Source organism: Gopherus flavomarginatus, chromosome 3 (genome assembly GCF_025201925.1).
Source record: "Gopherus flavomarginatus isolate rGopFla2 chromosome 3, rGopFla2.mat.asm, whole genome shotgun sequence".
NCBI lineage: Eukaryota > Metazoa > Chordata > Testudines > Testudinidae > Gopherus > Gopherus flavomarginatus.
In genome coordinates, this window is record NC_066619.1 from 117,874,050 (window position 1) to 117,891,195 (window position 17,146).

The window sequence follows — 17,146 nt, forward strand, 5'->3', positions numbered from 1 at the left end:
AGAGGAAAATGTGCCTCCTTCCTTTTGAAACATCTTGTTCCCCCATTGGTTCCTCTGGTCAGGTGTTAGCTAGGCTAGGTGAACTTCTTAACCCTTTACCAGGTAAAAGAGGCATTAACCCTTAACTATCTGTTTATGACAAGACGTATTGGAGCATTGCTTTCGTGGGTGAATACTCACTTCGTCGGATGCATAAAGTAGATTCTCTGACCATCCTAATAGTCCTCCTCTGCATCTGTTCAAGTTTCAGCTCATCTTACTTAAATGTGGGACACCAGAACTGCACACAGTATTGCAGATGAGGTTTTACCAGTGCCTTGTAGAACTGTACTAATGCCTCCCATCTCTACTGGAAATACCTCACCTGATGCATTCTAGGATAGCAACAGTCTTTTCCACAGCTGTATCACATTGGCAGCTGAGTCATCCAATGATCAACTAATACCTCCAGGTCTTTTTCCTCCTGTCACTTCCAACAGATACATCTCAAGCTTATAGCAAAAATTCTTGTTGCGAGTCCTTAAGTGAATGACCTTGCACTTTGCATTATTAAATTAAATTTCATCCCATTTTTATTACTCCAGTTTCCAAGGTCATCCAGATCTTGTATGATAGTCCTCCTCCATATTGGCAATACCTCCTAACTATGTGTCATCCACAAAATGTTATTAGTGCACTCCCACTTTTTGTGCCAAGGTCATTAATGAAAATGTTAAATAAGATTGGTCCCCAAACCAATCCCTGAGGGACTCCATTAGTAACTTCCTTCCAGACTGACAGTTTACCTTTCAGTATGACCCATAGTAGTGTCCTCTTTAATGAGTTCTTTATCCACTTGTCAATTCTCATATTAATCTCCATCTTCTCCAATTTAACTAATAATTTCCCAGGTGGAACTGTATCAGATGCCTTACTTGGATCCAGGTAGATTAGATCTACTGCATTTCCTTTGCCTGAAATATCAGTTATCTTCTCAAAGAAAGAGATCAGGTTGGCCTGACAATCTATCCTTTTGTAAAACCATGTTTTATTTTATCCCAATTACTGTTTGCCTCTATGTCCTTAACCACTTACTTTTTCAAAATTTGTTCCAAGACCTTGCTTACAATTGGAGGTCAATCACTCCCCGCTTTCTTACAAACAGGTACTACATTAGCAATTCTCCAGTTATAGGGCATGACCCCCAAGTTTACAGATTCATTAAAAATCCATGCGATTTGGCTTGAAATTTCACATGTCAGTCCCTTTAGTATTCTTGGATGGTAATTATCCAGACCCCTTATGTAATCCCATTAAGCGGTTTAAGTTGCATTATTAGTAGCACTTTTCCTCCAGTCTCTATCTGGAAAGTTAAAGTCTCCCATAATCCCACAATTCCCAGTGGTATTTATTTCATTAAAAGAATTAGAGGTCCCTATCCATATCCAAATCAGATATGGTAGCATACCCCAAGAACTATCCCAGGGGAGCCTGTGGTAGTGGTCTTCCCCAAAGTGATTTTGGCCCAAAGCACTGTTTTATCCATTCCATCATTTGTAGTTTCTTTACTGTCTACCTCATCATTACTATATAATGCTACTCCACCACTTTTATCTGGTCTTTATTATGCAGTAGAGGGTCTTGGGAGCAGAGCATGGGCGGGGCCAAGCCAGGCTGTTTGGGGAGCCACAGCCTTCCCCAGCCTATGATAGCCGCTGCCCATGTTCAGAAGCTTTTCAAATTTACCCCCCTCAGCCTCATCTAGATGCTCCTATCACATGCTCCTCTGATGCACTGTAATTTTTCCTTAATGATTTTTTATTTAGTTATTTACAAGTGTGACAAAGTTCCTCCTCTACCTTAGTGGGTCCTGCGCTTATTGGCAGATTTGATCACCTCAGTGATCTTCCCCACAGTCTGGGTCAACTCCTCCTGAGTCTGATCAGGAGTTGGGAGGTTTGGGGGAACCCGGGCCCACCCTCTACTCCGGGTTCCAGCCCAGGGCCCTGTGGATTTCAGCTGTCTATAGTATCTCCTGTAACAGCTGCATGACAGTTACAACTCCCTGGGCTACTTCCCCATGGCCTCCCCCAAACACCTTCTTTATCCTCACCACAGGACCTTCCTCCTGGTGTCTGATAACACTTGTACTCCTTACTCATCCAGCTGCACGCCCTCTCACTCTCAGCTCTTTGGGCCTCTTGCTCCCAGCTCCTCACACGCACTTCCTCTCCTCTGGCTCCCCCCCACCTGACTTGAGTGAGCTCCTTTTTAAACGCAGGTGCCTTGATTAGCCTGCCTTGACTGGCTGCAGGTGTTCTAATCAGCCTGTCTGCCTTAACTGGTTCTAGCAAGTTCCTGATTACTCTAGTGCAGCCCCTGCGCTGGTCACTCAGGGAACAGAAAACTACTCATCCAGTGACCAGTATATTTGCCCTCTACTAGACTCCTGTACCCCACTGGCCTGGGTCTGTCACATATCCCTCCCCCCTGCTCAACACCAAGGGGTTGGGCAGCTTGGGAAGCCAGACAGTGCACACGTAACAAGCCATCGGCATTACCGTGATGGCTCCCTGCTCTGTGTTGCACACGGAACTGGAAAGGTTGGCGGAATAAGAACCACTTGGCCAACCTTGTGTTGTTCTCCTTGTTCCGCTGCATCCATTGAAGAGGGGCATGGTCGGTCACGAGGACAAATCTGTACCCGAGCAAATAGTAGCGCAATGCTTCCATGGCCCATTTTATAGCGAGGCACTCTCTCTCCACCACTGCATATTTTTGTTCCCTCGAAAGGAGTTTCCTACTGAGGTAGAGAATTGCGTGTTCCTCCTCCCCAACCATCTGTGATAGAACGGCTCCCAACCCTACTTCCGATGCATCTGTCTGCAGGATAAATTCCTTGGTGAAATCAGGGGCTATCAGTACAAGGTTACTGCATAGGGCAGTCCGTAGGTCCATGAATGCTTCCTCTGCTGCGTCAGACCATCTCACCAGATCAGGTCCTCGGGCTTTCACTAGGTCTGTCAGGGGGCTTGCCCTTGTGGCAAAGTGGGGGATAAATCATCAGTAATACCCCACTACACCTAGGAATGCCCAGACTTGTTTCTTGCGACGTGGTCGGGGCCAATTTTGGATGGCCTCCAACTTGTTCACTTGGGGTTTTACCAGACCTTTTCCCACAATGTAGCCAAGATATTTGGCCTCTGTAAACCCTACAGCACACTTGGCAGGGTTTGCTGTAAGGCCAGCTCACGTGAAGTTATCAAGGACTGCCTTCACCTTCTCTAGGTGGGTTTCCCAGTCTGGGATACGAATGACCACGTAGGCAGCAGCATAACTGTTATGCGGGAGTAACAGCTTGTCCATGAGGTGTTGGAAAGTAGCCGGGGCCCCGTGTAGTCCAAAAGGGAGGACAGTATATTGAAAAAGACCCTCTGATGTAGAGAAGACAGTCTTCTCCTTTGCGTCTTCCACAAGGGGAATCTGCCAGTACCCCTTTGTCAAGTCTAGAGTAGTCAAATACCGGGCATTACCCAGACGGTCCACTAGCTCATCTATGCGAGGTATGGGGTACGCGTCAAGCTGGAATACTTTGTTTAGTCGTCGGAAGTCATTGCAAAACCTTGTGGTGCCATCAGGTTTGGGCACCAGCACAATTGGGCTGGACCACTGACTGTGATTCTTTGATGATCGTCAACTCCAGCATTTTTTTTTACTTCTGCTTTTATTTCCTGCCTTTTGGCCACTGGCAGCCGATAGGACCTCATTGTTATTCTGGCCCCAGGGTTCATGACGATGTGGTGATACGTCTTGGTTGTTCAACCCAGTTTTGTCGAGAATACATCTTGGTTCCGGAAGATCATCTCATGCACCTCATTCTTCTGGCCTGGTGTTAAATCAGGAGACACTCTCACCTGTTTGGAAGGTTTGTTTTCCTGGGTTAGGTCTTTTTTCACAGTTATGAATGCGTCTTGTGCATGCCAGGGTTTCAGAAGATTGATGTGATAAAACTGTTCTTGTTTTCAGCGTCCTGGCTACCACACCTTGTAGGTTACTTCCCCCATGGGTTCAACCACCTCACAGGGCCCCTGCCATTGGGCCAGAAGCTTGCTTTCTGCCGTGCGTACCAACACCATCACCCGATCCCCTGGTTGGAACTGTCGGACTTTTGCCTGGCGATTGTAATGGGTTCTCTGGACCTCCTGTGCCTTTTCCAAATGTTCCCTTACAATAGGGGTGACCCAGGCTATCCGGTCTCTCATCTGTATTACATGTTCTATTATATTTCTCCCCTCATTGGGTTCCTCTTCCCAAATCTCTCTGGCAATATCTAGTATGCCATGGGGGTGACGCCCATATAATAACTCGAAGGGGAAAACCCAGTTGAGGCCTGAGGTACCTCCCGGATAGCGAACATAAAGTAGGGCAGAAGAGTGCCCCAATCCTTCCCATCCTAACTTACCACCTTCCTTATCATAGCCTTGAGGGTTCGGTTAAACCTTTCTACCAATCCATCAGTCTGTGGATGGTAGACTGAAGTTCTCAGGGTATGTATATGGAGCAGCGTAGAGAGGTCCTTCATTAGTTTTGACATAAATGGGGTTCCTTGGTCTGTTAAAATCTCCTTTGGTAGCCCTACTCGGGCAAAGATCCCCACCAGCTCTTTGGCTATCATTTTAGAGGCTGTGTTCTGCAGGGGGACGGCTTCTGGGTAGCAAGTATATATTGGTGGCCCCGAGCCGTCTTCTCCAGGGGTCCCACTAGGTCCATGGCTATTCGCTCAAAGGTGACCTCTATGATGGGAAGGGGTACTAAAGGTGCCCTCAGGTGGGGACGGGGACTGTGCAGCTGACACTCCGGGCAGGACGCACAGTACCTCCGCACTTCTTCATGTACTCCGGGCCAGAAGAACTGTCGTAGGACTCGTGTCAGGATTTTCTCTATCCCCAAGTGCCCCCCAAAAAGATGACTATGAGCAAGACTTAATACAGCATTCTGGTGTTTTTGAGGTACTAGGATCTGCTATACCTTCTGCCCCTGTACTGGTGCAACCCGGTATAAGAGATTCTTCTTCATTATGAAGTAGGGTCCTGGTCCCTCGGTTTTCCCTTCCATGGGGACCCCATCTCGTTCAGTCACCTCTTTTCTAATGTTGTCGTACCTTGGGTCTTCAGCCTGGTCTCGTCCAAAATTTCCTCTTCCGGGGCTAATCTGCCCAAGATCTAGGGGCCCAGTCTCTATTGCCTCTGCTGGTTCAGAAGCATTACGGTGGGGGTCAGACTCGGGTGCTTCTCCCTCCTGGGTGGCCTCCTTTTCAGCTGCTCGGTTCCGCCTACCTACGAGAGCGACTCTCTGGCTTTGAATCAGTATTCGGGTTCCCAAGGCCTTAGCTGCCCTCCTTTCCCTTTTTGACTTTCTACCCTGCCTGGGAATGGAAAATAAATCTGGGGATATTTCAGAGAAGACTGGAGGTTGACAGTCTATCATGGATGCCTCACTAACTTCAGGGTTCCCTTCTTTCTCCATTTCTCCTACTGGAAGTAAGTCTCCAAACCCTGGGAAGTCCCTCTCTATGAGCACCGGGTACGGGAGTTTAGGGACTACACCTGCTGCTACCTCAGTAGTCTTCCCTTGATTCTCGATTTTTACTGGGTTAGTGGGGTAATAACCAACTGCCCATGGACGCATGTTATCCCCGTACGCTTAGCCCGCGGCAGTTGACTACACTTCATGAGCTTCCCTGAGACAAGCATGATAGCACTCCCCAAATCAATCAGTGCTGTGGTCTCTATCCCATTTAGCTTTACTGGTCTGGTGTACATATGTGGGGTTAGTGAGACTCCCATAAGGTGGATTAGGGAGCATGGGTCTGCCCAGTTCCCCAGGTTGCACTACATAGGCTCCTCCACATTGGGACACTGTGCAGCTATATGTCCCCACTCCCCGCAGGCATAACATCTATATAGGGCCTTAGGCATTCCCCTGTCTCTTGGTTTGGGCAGTCTAACATCACGATCCTCTTCTCCCTCAGTACTCTGACTCTTTGTGGCTTCTGGTGGGCCTTCAGACCCTCTCTTTTTCCACCTGTGATCTGGTTATCCAGTCACCCGAGCTCTAGGGCTTGGTGCTGCTAGTTTAACCCGGGGTGTCTCTTCCTTAACTGGTTGGGTCAGCTCCCTTGCTGTCCTTTGCCTCTCTACCAGTGCAACAACCTCATCATAGATGGAGGGTTCGTTCTGGCTTACCCAAGCATGAAGGTCTTGCAGTAGTCCCCTCATGTATCGGTCGATGACCAGAACCATTAGTATCTCTTCCGGACTCTGGGACTCCGTTAGCAACCACTTTTGTGCGAGAAGGACGAGATCATACAATTGGGACCACGGGATTTTGCTTTCCTGGTACCTCCACTCGTGATACCGCTGGGCCCACACTGCAGTTGTTACCCCAGATCTGGCCAGGATCTCTGCTTTCAGCCGGAGGTAGTCTGCTGTAGCCTCTTCAGGCAGATCATAGTAGGCCTTCTGGGCCTCCCCACACAGGAATGGGGCAAGGATGCCAGACTACTGATCTCGAGGCCAGGCCTCCCGTAGGGTTGTCCTCTCAAAGGCCAGAAGGTATGTCTCTACATCATCCTCCTGCGTCATTTTCTGCAGCCAATGGCTGGCCCATATGATCTGCGTCCCATCATGGCCGCAGTTCAGCTCTGTAAGAGTCTTTACCTGGTTTACCAGTTCCCACAACATAGCTCGGACTTGAGAAGCCTGGTCCATCAGCAGGCGATTAGTCTCTTGCTGCAGCAGCACTGCCTCCTGCTGGCCCGCCACAGCTTGTATCAATACCCATACTAAGTCATCCATTGTGGTGAAAAAAAAAAACTCTCTCCTTTTTTTTTTTTAAATCACCCTCCTTCTTCCGCCGCGCTGTGCACATCAAATCCCACCCCTGACACCAGTTGTGACAAAGTTCCTCCTCTACCTTGGTGGGTCCTGCGCTTATTGGCAGATTTGCTCATCTCAGTGATCTTCCTCACAGTCTGGGTCAACTCCTCCTGAGTCTGATCAGGAGTTGGGAGGTTTGGGGGGAACCCGGGCCCATCCTTTACTCCGGGTTCCAGCCCAGGGCCCTGTGGATTGCAGCTGTCTGTAGTGCCTCTTGTAACAGCTGCATGACAGTTACAACTCCCTGGGCTACTTCCCCAAGGCCTCCTCCAAACACCTTCTTTATCCTTACCACAGGACCTTCCTCCTGGTGTCTGATAATGCTTGTACTCCTTAGTCGTCCAGCTGCACACCCTCTCACTCTCAGCTCTTTGGGCCTCTTGCTCCCAGCTCCTCACACGCACTTCCTCTCCTCTGGCTCCCCCCCGCCTGACTTGAGTGAGCTCCTTTTTAAACCCAGGTGCCTTGATTAGTCTGCCTTGATTGGTTGCAGGTGTTCTAATCAGCCTGTCTGCCTTAACTGGTTCTAGCAGCTTCCTGATTACTCTAGTGCAGCCCCTGCCCTGGTCACTCAGGCAACTGAAAACTACTCATCCAGTGACCAGTATATTTGCCCTCTACCAGACTCCTGTACCCTACTGGCCTGGGTCTGTCACCCAAGGTGCTAAAATAAAATATACACATTGGTAGTTCCTAGCCTCAACCTTAGCAGCTTTTTAGCAGATGGATACTCCGTAGGCCACCCTCAGGAATCGACATCATTTTTAATGATGAATTATAGATTTTTATTAGTAGCTCAGCTACTTTGTTCTTCACTTCCTTTGGAATTTTTGGATGAAAGCCATTCAGTCTGTATGATTTATTGCAATTTAATTTCTCCAGTTGTTGCATCTCTATCTCTTTGCTATCTGTACAGAGTAATTCTAGGATAATTATTTCACCATCATCCTGCATGGGGGAAACAAAGATATTTTAGCTTCTCTGCAATGTACTTATCTCCTTTATAGCCTGGTTGTTTAGCAGATACACTGAGCTTCATTCTCATTTACACTAAGGCCCCTTTACATTGCTCTGGTAATGGACCTTAATGCAAATGAAAGTCAGGCCCATTGACTCTCTGTAGGCTGACTACTTTTGTCCTTAGTGAATGGTTTGCTCACTTTACACACTCAGATTCCCTCATAACTTGTCTAATACCATTTTCCATTTTCCCTGCCAAAGTTGAATAGGACTAAGAATGCAAAATTTGAGGCTGAAAAGGATTTTTCTGAATGTAGAGGATAGGGAAGGAAAGGTAAAAATCTGTCTTATATACTGTGGTACAACCTTAATCAGTCAGAACCATGGCTCTATAATAAGAGCAACCATATATCAAAGTTATCATAACCTTCCACTATTACTATATAGATAGTTTTACTTTTTCCTTCTGTCTCTAGTGTATTCACTTGATCTAAGCACTCATCATTACTTGCCAATTTCCCCCTTCTCCTAGTCTTAACATTTGCAACAAATCAGTGTTTTGGTTTATTAAAAGTTGAAAGCTAATCATTTCTATTCTAAAAAAATGACAACCCTCCTTCCCATACCAACTTTTCATCTACAGACTCAGGATGGTTAATTTCCCTAGTCTGGCTGGTTGCACGTGGAGTTAACTATTTCCAAAGAACTGCTAACAGAGAACTTTGAATTAAATCCTGTTCCTAAAGATTGCTGTTCTCAATCTTCAAGCACTTCCTTGAGTCATTGGTAGATGAGTACCACAACCACAGAATCAGTTCCATCGCTCAGAATAAATTTTCCTCCATACCTCATGAGATTTGACATCCCCATCCTTTTAGGCAAGTTACCTTGAGATACCCATAGCCGCCACACATCTAATATTACAATCCCTACCTATACAGCCTATGTAGTACAATCACAAGTGGCTCCCCCTCTCGCGAAACTGCTTGTACAGTAAATGAGGAAAAACTTATCCTTTTCTACATATATTGGAAGAGCAGTACTACATGTGAAAATGTCCTTCTTCTCCTCATTGGTCTCTTTGCATCATGACACTAGCTTCCTTAGGGCACCTATTTATGAAGTATTCTGGTGAGCATCATTTGTATAAGTTTATTAACCTTGGATACAAGTGTTTTGGTTTTTTTTAAATTTGAGTTTTAAAAGTCTCAAGTTCCTTGTATAGATATATCCCTCCCCAACACACATACAGATATATCTATCTCTAAGACACATGGGAAGTAGTTTTATATTCTCTACTCTTTGCAATAAACTGGGTACAAGCTGGATAAACTCGCTGATGTCACTGCTGCAGCTACCATCTCCTGTCCATCTGCTTCTACTGACCTCCCATCGCTCCACCCTGTGGACTGGTTTCTTGCATCACATTATTCAACACACCCAAAACACCAAGCTTACCAATTTTCAACTGTTTACATGCTCAGCGCTTACTCAGATGCTAATAAGAGTTCAATCTGAATTAATTTAAGCAGAAAGTCAAAAAAAACCACATAACTGACCAAGAAAAGAAATAAGGGAGTTTTTTTCCATTAAGCTAAATATGATTTAAAAAACATTTCTTAGGGCCACATTCTGGTACATAAGCATCGCCATACTGAATCAGACCCAAGATCCATCTACTGCAGTATCCTGTCCGACAGTGGCCCGTACCAGATGCTTCAAGGGAGGGCGTACGAACACTGCAATAGGCGGAAGAGTACGATTCTCCCCCAGCCCCCTTCCCATACACACACAAGTCTCACTATCTCCAATAATGAGACTGGCTTAAGACTTGAAGCATCGAAGTTTAATGTCCTTCCAAATTAGTTATGATCTATTATGACAACTCTGGTCTCAGACCCATATAAATCTGGAGTGACTCTAGTAGTGTCAGTGATATTCCAAATTTACTCCTTTCTGGAAGCAGAATTAGGTCTATAATTTAGAAATAATTCTTAACTGTGAGTCAAAGCCTGTGTCTTCATAGAGTTTTCACTTTTCTCTACAAGGTTATAGTCCTTACAGAAAGTGAGGACTCTGAAAGAATGACTGTAAGCAGCTTCGGTTAGAACAATTGCCAAAAAGTCTGACGACGATGACAACATTTTTGAAGGGAAATGACAGTAAAGTGGATATAAATACTTGAATTACAAATCCCTGTAATATGGATGATTGGGAAACAATGAACCTAAAGCCATGAGCGATGGTCTAAAATCCTGAAACTCCCCCCAACCGATAATGTTAAAAAGGCTGAGTTTTCAAAACAGTCACTATGCCTTTCAAAAATTCAGATCTGTAAGGTTCTCTTGATAGTTATAATGCATGTTCTTGTAAGAGGAAAACACAGCCTCTAAGTTAGTTATGACATGTTTATAGACAAATGGTTCCCCAAATCTAATGGCGTGAACAACTGCCTCCAACCACTGAAGTCAGAAGACCACCAATGTGCCCATGCATTTCCCATCAGATGGGCACAAAAGCAAGTGTGAATATACAAAAGCTAAATACATCCACTGCAAAAGCTTCTTTTAAAAATAGCACCAGCATCAACATTTCAAAAGTTATGTTCAAAACACATTGGGCTAAATTCTCAACCCTCCTTCATGAACATGCATCCTAAATCTATAATAAAGTATACATGCATTAGATAGTTGTTTTAACACAGTATGTATCAGAAAGTGACAAGGAATAGAGAGCAGGTCACTGGGCTCCAAAGACGACAGAGTTCCCCAAGGCCTGATGAGAGAGGTGGGGGTTCAGTGGGAGCAATAGAATCTCTCCCCTCTCTTCACACTTCTCTGTTGAAACCAAAGAGTCTGTTTTACTTCAAACAAATCAGCAGCAGTGGGGCTGGGGAGTTGCTATGCTTCACTTCCAATTTCAGGTCAGGGGATGAGACAAGGATATCCTTGAAAAAGAGGGGGGAAGCCTGGGGACAGGAGTCACTCCTTTTCAGATTGGATTCAGCATGAGGCACCTCTTGACGAAGGCTTTAAAAAGGGAGGTCCAGTGAAGTTTGAAGGCAACAGGTAAATTCAAAAGGATATTCATATTTAGGGATGGGGAAGTCATCCTTCATTGCCATAACCACATATTAGGATCAGTTTTGAGTCTAACTACTAACAGCTAGACTTTCCCAAAGAAAGAAAGCCTAGTCTACTTCTCCATTGCTTGTTTCTGCTTTGTGTGGCATATTCTCATCACTGCGCCAACAACAGTTCTTTACATTAGCGTAACTGTGGCTCTTGCAGATGTTTTGTCCATGAGGAGTCGAGGAAGAACCAAAGCCTTTCTGTTTTGCTGGCAGTGGAAATTTTGGAAAGTGGAGGACTGCAGTAGTGGTGCTAAGTTTTTCATGACTGCGATTCACTCTTGGAACAGCCTGAAGAAAGCAAGGTCTATCTCCCAGAATTGGCCACCATGGCTAATGCATGGCCACCATGTATTTCTATCCCGCCAGGACTTCATCAAGTCTCCAATTCAAAAAGTGTTAGAACAACTGCAACTGTAAACACCATTCACTGTGATGCTATGCCATTTCCTCAGGAATAAGAGACAAGGAAAAAGTACAGTAGGGGAATGATATAATAGGAACAAAGTAATTAGCAGCTAGAGTGGTGGGAGATGCAGCAAACAGACGCAAAATGGCAGATGAAGGTCATCCCACCAAAACAAAGGGGACATCAATGAGCACAAGAACAATGGGGAACATTTCTATGAGTGTGGTCCCACAATGAAGATTCAGTCATGACAGGGCAGCCAGAGAAGGCAGCTGATAGGGAAAGGGCTGAAGTGAATTTCCACTTTCTTCTGAGAGGCAGGGATTTGGGCCCTGAACTAACCACTATTGTACTCAATGTGAGCCTTTGCATGGACTTCAATGGGTGTTAGATTGGACTCTTGCCTGTGATGTATTTCAAGCTTTTCAAAGCTGTAGCCTGGTGTTTTTGAAATAATGGTGTCTTTGTTTTCCATTGCTATTATATTTCTATAACCAAAAATGAGCCATTTCTTGGGCACCAGCTAGGGTGGTGACCAGATGTCCTAATTTTCTCAGGACTGTCCTGATTTTGGGTCTTTTTCTTATACAGGTTCCTATTACCCCCCTCACCCTGTCCCAATTTTTCACACTTGCTGTCTGGTCACCCTAACACCAGCTGCTTTATGTGCTTAAAGCATACCATTGCAGCATTGTGTGGACTATCTAGGCTCCTCAATATGTTAAACATAATCACAAGTGAGGCTAAGAGAAATCAGATAATGTTTTGTAGGACGCTTATGATTCTGCTACGACCCCTTTGAAATATTTCAAACCCAGATATCTTCAGCTAGAAGATGGGTTAAGAAACCCCAAAGCTCAAAAGTTTTAATATGTTTAAAAACAATGTATATGGAGAGTTGGCTTGTTTGTTTAAAAAGCATCATAACTTATCTACTCCCTTGCTACACAGAAGCAATACAGTTTGTATACTAATTATTCCTCTTCATTCTGGCTGTAAGACATCTATCTTGTAGTTAATCAGAGTAACATTATATTAAAATGAGATTGTGAAGACCACAAATCCTTTTGTTCAGTTTAATTTAGACTATTTCAAATTCACTAGTGTGGCTACAGAGGAGAAAATTAAACTAGTGTTTTTACATAGATTTCTGTTACACTACGCATTTGCTTTTGAGTTTGAGGGCAAAAGTGTCTCCCTTTAGACAACTGAATATTATGTTACATCAATTCTATAACTGAAAAGTAATTTACTTTCTTTCCTAGGAACCAGGCAATAAATAAGTGATATGGAAAAACTAGATACTCATCTTATTCAGCCATTCATTTTGCTAGGGAAAATATAATTTCACTTTATTAATATAACGTCACCTGAAGTCTGGGGAATATATGCCACTTAATGTCTCTTACATTCTACAGTAAACGGCTATTTTTCCTACATATTAAGGAACAAGTATTTACAACAAAGAGCAACTTAAACTTCATACACAATCAGAAGAAACAAGATATTTTCATTATAAAAAGGTAAATTATTTTATTTCAATGTGCTATTTACATTTTTGTAAAATAGTTGTCTTTAAACTCAGCAAATCCCTTCCCAGCGTAAGGCCTATTCATCAAATAATTGTTTTGACACTAACAACTTTTATAAGAATTACTACAACGAAATAGCTAACAGCACATCCATACGTGAATGAAACCCTCTGCAATATACAGATAGTGACATCTATTTTAAGCATCAAAGGGAATTACAGATTAGCCCTTTCAAACAGTCATGCGAGATTATTTCAAATGCTGTTTCTTGAAAGAAAAAACACACAGACACTTGCATTCTACCAACAGAAAGTGGGTCACTGAAATGCCACTATACAGCACTGCTTACAGTTTGGTCTTCTGTGTCTTTTTTTTCATATTGACTGAATAGCTAAGAAAATAGGCATATCCTCAGGGATCAGAATGCATATGATGTTGTATGCAATCTAAATTAGGGTTCTTTTAATTTTAAAACTACAAAGCATAGCTTTTTAAAAAAGAACTTTAACATTCAGAAAGAATGTACTCTCATAAATAAAATCATCATGCAACATACAAGTTATATGAAGCAAATCTTGAGAAGTGTCCATAGCATTAACTATTTCAGCTTCATTTGTACTGGAGTTCACCACAATTATTTTAATAGATTTTAAAATAGTCATTTGTCTAAGTGGTTCTTCCAGAAAAAAAATGTGTACTTGTTTCTTCTGAATTAGAAAATAATAAAACTCCAAAGATTGATTCCAAATATCTGACCTGAAAAATGTATTGGAAAATAGTTAAAACAGTTACCATACCGTTTAGAATAGAAAAACAATCCATAAAAATTCATAATTAGACACAGGCTTAGATAAAAATCAGTCTACTAATGGCATGGAATGTCAATCCAAGATTAGCTAGCAGTTATGCACCAATTTTTTAAATGTCCTGAATATCAATTCAGATACAGTATGTGTAAGTGTGTTGAGAAACATATTTAATTTAATGTGATCTGTCTGTTAAAATCCCACTAAATTATAATTAGTGTCATAATGCAAATGACCTGTTGGGAAGAGGACTGTGTTATCAGTGGAGTATTAACAATGTGTCACTGCACTGAAACAGATCCACTTCATTTGCCCAAATCTGGATTATTTTTTTAAATTTTGGCAGCAAAGTTACAAGATATTGCACCTGCTCACTGAGGACTAGTTTATCACACAACATATGGCCTGATACCAAGCCTACTGAAGTCAATAGGCTTAGGCTTAGTCTTCTAGACAGCCTCAAGGAATAAAAATCAAGTGACAACCGTCAAAAACAAATATCCTACTAGCACACATTATCAATGAAAAGCAACATTCACTAGATTTTTAGGTCCACACACTATAACCAGATGCCATGTTTCTATTATTCTGATTTAAAAATAAATAAATAACCAAAGTACCAACATGCACAGAGTTGAATTCCTAAAATATATCATCAGGTCTCTGAGCCCATTCCTCCCCATCCATCTGTTGATTTTAGAAGAGGAGAATAATTTCACCAAGTATGAAAATCAAAATTAATTGGCTCTAAATTTTCACTGTATCACATTAAAATGTACAGTATTATTCATAACTACAGGTTACCATTATGAATTTAGAGTTTACAGATAGCTATCTGGCACAGACAATTTCATCACCTCCCCTTCCTACTGCACAGGAAAACATTTCCACCTAGAGCCCTTTTATAGAATGTCTAAGAAAAAATGCAGCACAATATCTGCTGTCATATCAAAACACACAGCTCACATGTGGCCCTATCACACATTGCTACGTCTTCGTGTTTGTTAGTCTTAATGAGTGATCAGATCTCAAAGAAGTTAAATATAGTGTTCAGTTTCCTCTGTTCATTTCATATTAGAGACATAACAGACCTGCACAGTTTAGCCAATTTCAGAAGGTTTAGCTTTTAAATAAGTAAGAAGTTTAGATGGTTGAGAATCATTTTTGAATTAATATTTAACGACCAGTAAGAATCAGGACATTCATAGACATATCACCTACACATACTGTCTATCAGAGTAGCCCACGCAGCAGTCACTCATTGACAGGGATGCCCATTCCTGGTATGGGTGTTGTCTCTAATATAATCCTGTGTTTTGATTTTGGGGAGCAGTCAGTTCCTTTTAAATTGTCTAAATTTATTGGCATATGATAGCTTTGCAAAATATTTACTTCTTTCTGCTCCAACTTTGCTATGGTGTTTTTTGTCTGTGCACAACCACTGAGTACCACCACATCTAGTGTACATGTAGTGCACATAACATACAGTTACCACATAACGGTTACCCTGTTAAAAATATTTCACACTGTGGTTCTCTACATCTGTGGAGCACAGTTGTACAAAGCAGGCTGAGGCTTAAGCACTACAGTATATATGTGTTGTACAAGTCCTGGTTTACTTTTCTCAATGACTAAGTGATTTTCATGTTTGTAGCTTGGTATTATAGTTTCAACATAATGAACCATGCACACCTTTTTAGTTTTCGTGTCAAAGCCACAAACCTCTACTATACCTCCCTCCCCCCAATTTACAATTGTATGTATTTTTAAAAGATTTGATTTTTTACCTTTTAAAAAAATAAAATAAAAAGAGTGGTCTTATTTTTGATAGACAATGATTTAGAATAGTATGGCAAATATGACAGTCACATATGATAATGGTGAGAGCACACGGATTCCTCTGTCCTGTCCCATAGAAAGCTAGGGAAAGAAATGTTTAAGATCATTTGATGTGTATTATTACTCCAGACAGTGTTTCGCAAATGTTGACATTTAAACTTTGCACTCAGCAAGACTAATAGATGGTATAAAGGCTCCTGGGCTGGTTATTTGCTTGTCTTATTAACATCCTGTTTCATGCAAGATCTAGGCTCCAGCACTTCTATTTGGAGAGGTCCTCCTTAAAATACCACACATGCAAAATCTGCAGTGTTGTGTCAGATCACCACAGGCTCTCAGAAGTGATTAAACATGCAGACTCGGAGAAGCACATTTCCCAGCATACTTGGCACAGGTGTGGCAGCCCCTCTATGCCAGTTACAAAAGAAATTAACAAACCAAAACACACCTGTATCAGATCAAAGTCCAAGCAGGGGGCTGGCTCCTGCTCCCATGGAAATAGGAACGGGATCCAGCTCCATTTGCCTTAGTTATTCCTAGAGTATTTTGTCCTTTAATTTCTTTCTGCCTCCCCACAATGGGTGGGGGTTACCCGTTCACATTCCTTTCAACCTGCACCACCCACTAGCCTCCAGGATGGAGTGCCTAGGTGGTTTTTGGCAATAATACCTGGCAATGGAGGTTTCCTCAGGCCCAGGTTACAACCCATGACCCCATCTACCCTTCCTCACCTCCAGACACCTGCATCCTGTCAGGCAAAGGGCAGGGCTCCCTCCTCCTCATTACAGCACAGGACAATCCCTGCTATGGGCCACACAGAAGCTAAGATTAGGGGAATGTCTGAAGGGGGCGAGGGGGGACAGGATAGGAAGGAGAATAGAGCGGGGGCGGGGCAGGGAATGAAGCCTCACCCTGACTATGCCGTCCTGGAGGCAGAGCAGAGGGTTGAGGCGCTCTCCGGGGCAGCGCCAGGTTCCCAAGTGCGGAGGGGGGCGAGAAGAAGCGTCTCCACGGTCCCAGCGAGCGGAGCCCGGGAGCGCGGAGCCCGCGGCACAGTCTGACCGCACGGCAGCAGATGGGAACCCGGCCGCGCCTTCCCCGCCCCAGCAGCAGGTGCCGGTGGCTGCAGACCCCGGTGCGCTCCGCAATGTCTCGGGTCTGTTCAGTCTCCACATGGACACAGCGCTCCCCAAGAGCCTCTAGCGGCAGAAAGGAGCAGAGCAACCCGGCGATCTCCGGAGCTGAATCCCTCCGGACAGCTCTCGCGGCGCTGGCTGCCGGGTGGATGGGTGCTCCTGTGCTCTTTGGGTTCTCCCTTTTCCCACCCTCCGGCCCTTTGCAGGGCTGCTCGACCCGCATTGCTGCCTAAGAGCAGTAAGGACAGGGGGCTTCCATGCCAGCCACATGCTGAGAGCCAAATACATAGAAGTGGGAGGGGTGGGGCAGGGGCAATCCTGGTATTAAGATTTCACTGTTGTCATTAAGCACCTAAAAGTGCAACGACAAGACACTTCCCCATCTCCATCCCTCATCGCCACCTGCAACATCCTTTC

At 43.9% G+C, this 17,146-nt stretch overlaps 1 protein-coding gene across 1 annotated transcript in view; it reads right to left on the reverse strand.

The window, feature by feature from the left end:
- Positions 1–17,146, reverse strand: part of LINGO2 (leucine rich repeat and Ig domain containing 2) — a 758,770-nt gene that overhangs the window by 740,742 nt on the left and 882 nt on the right. The gene's annotated exons all lie outside the window — the stretch shown is intronic.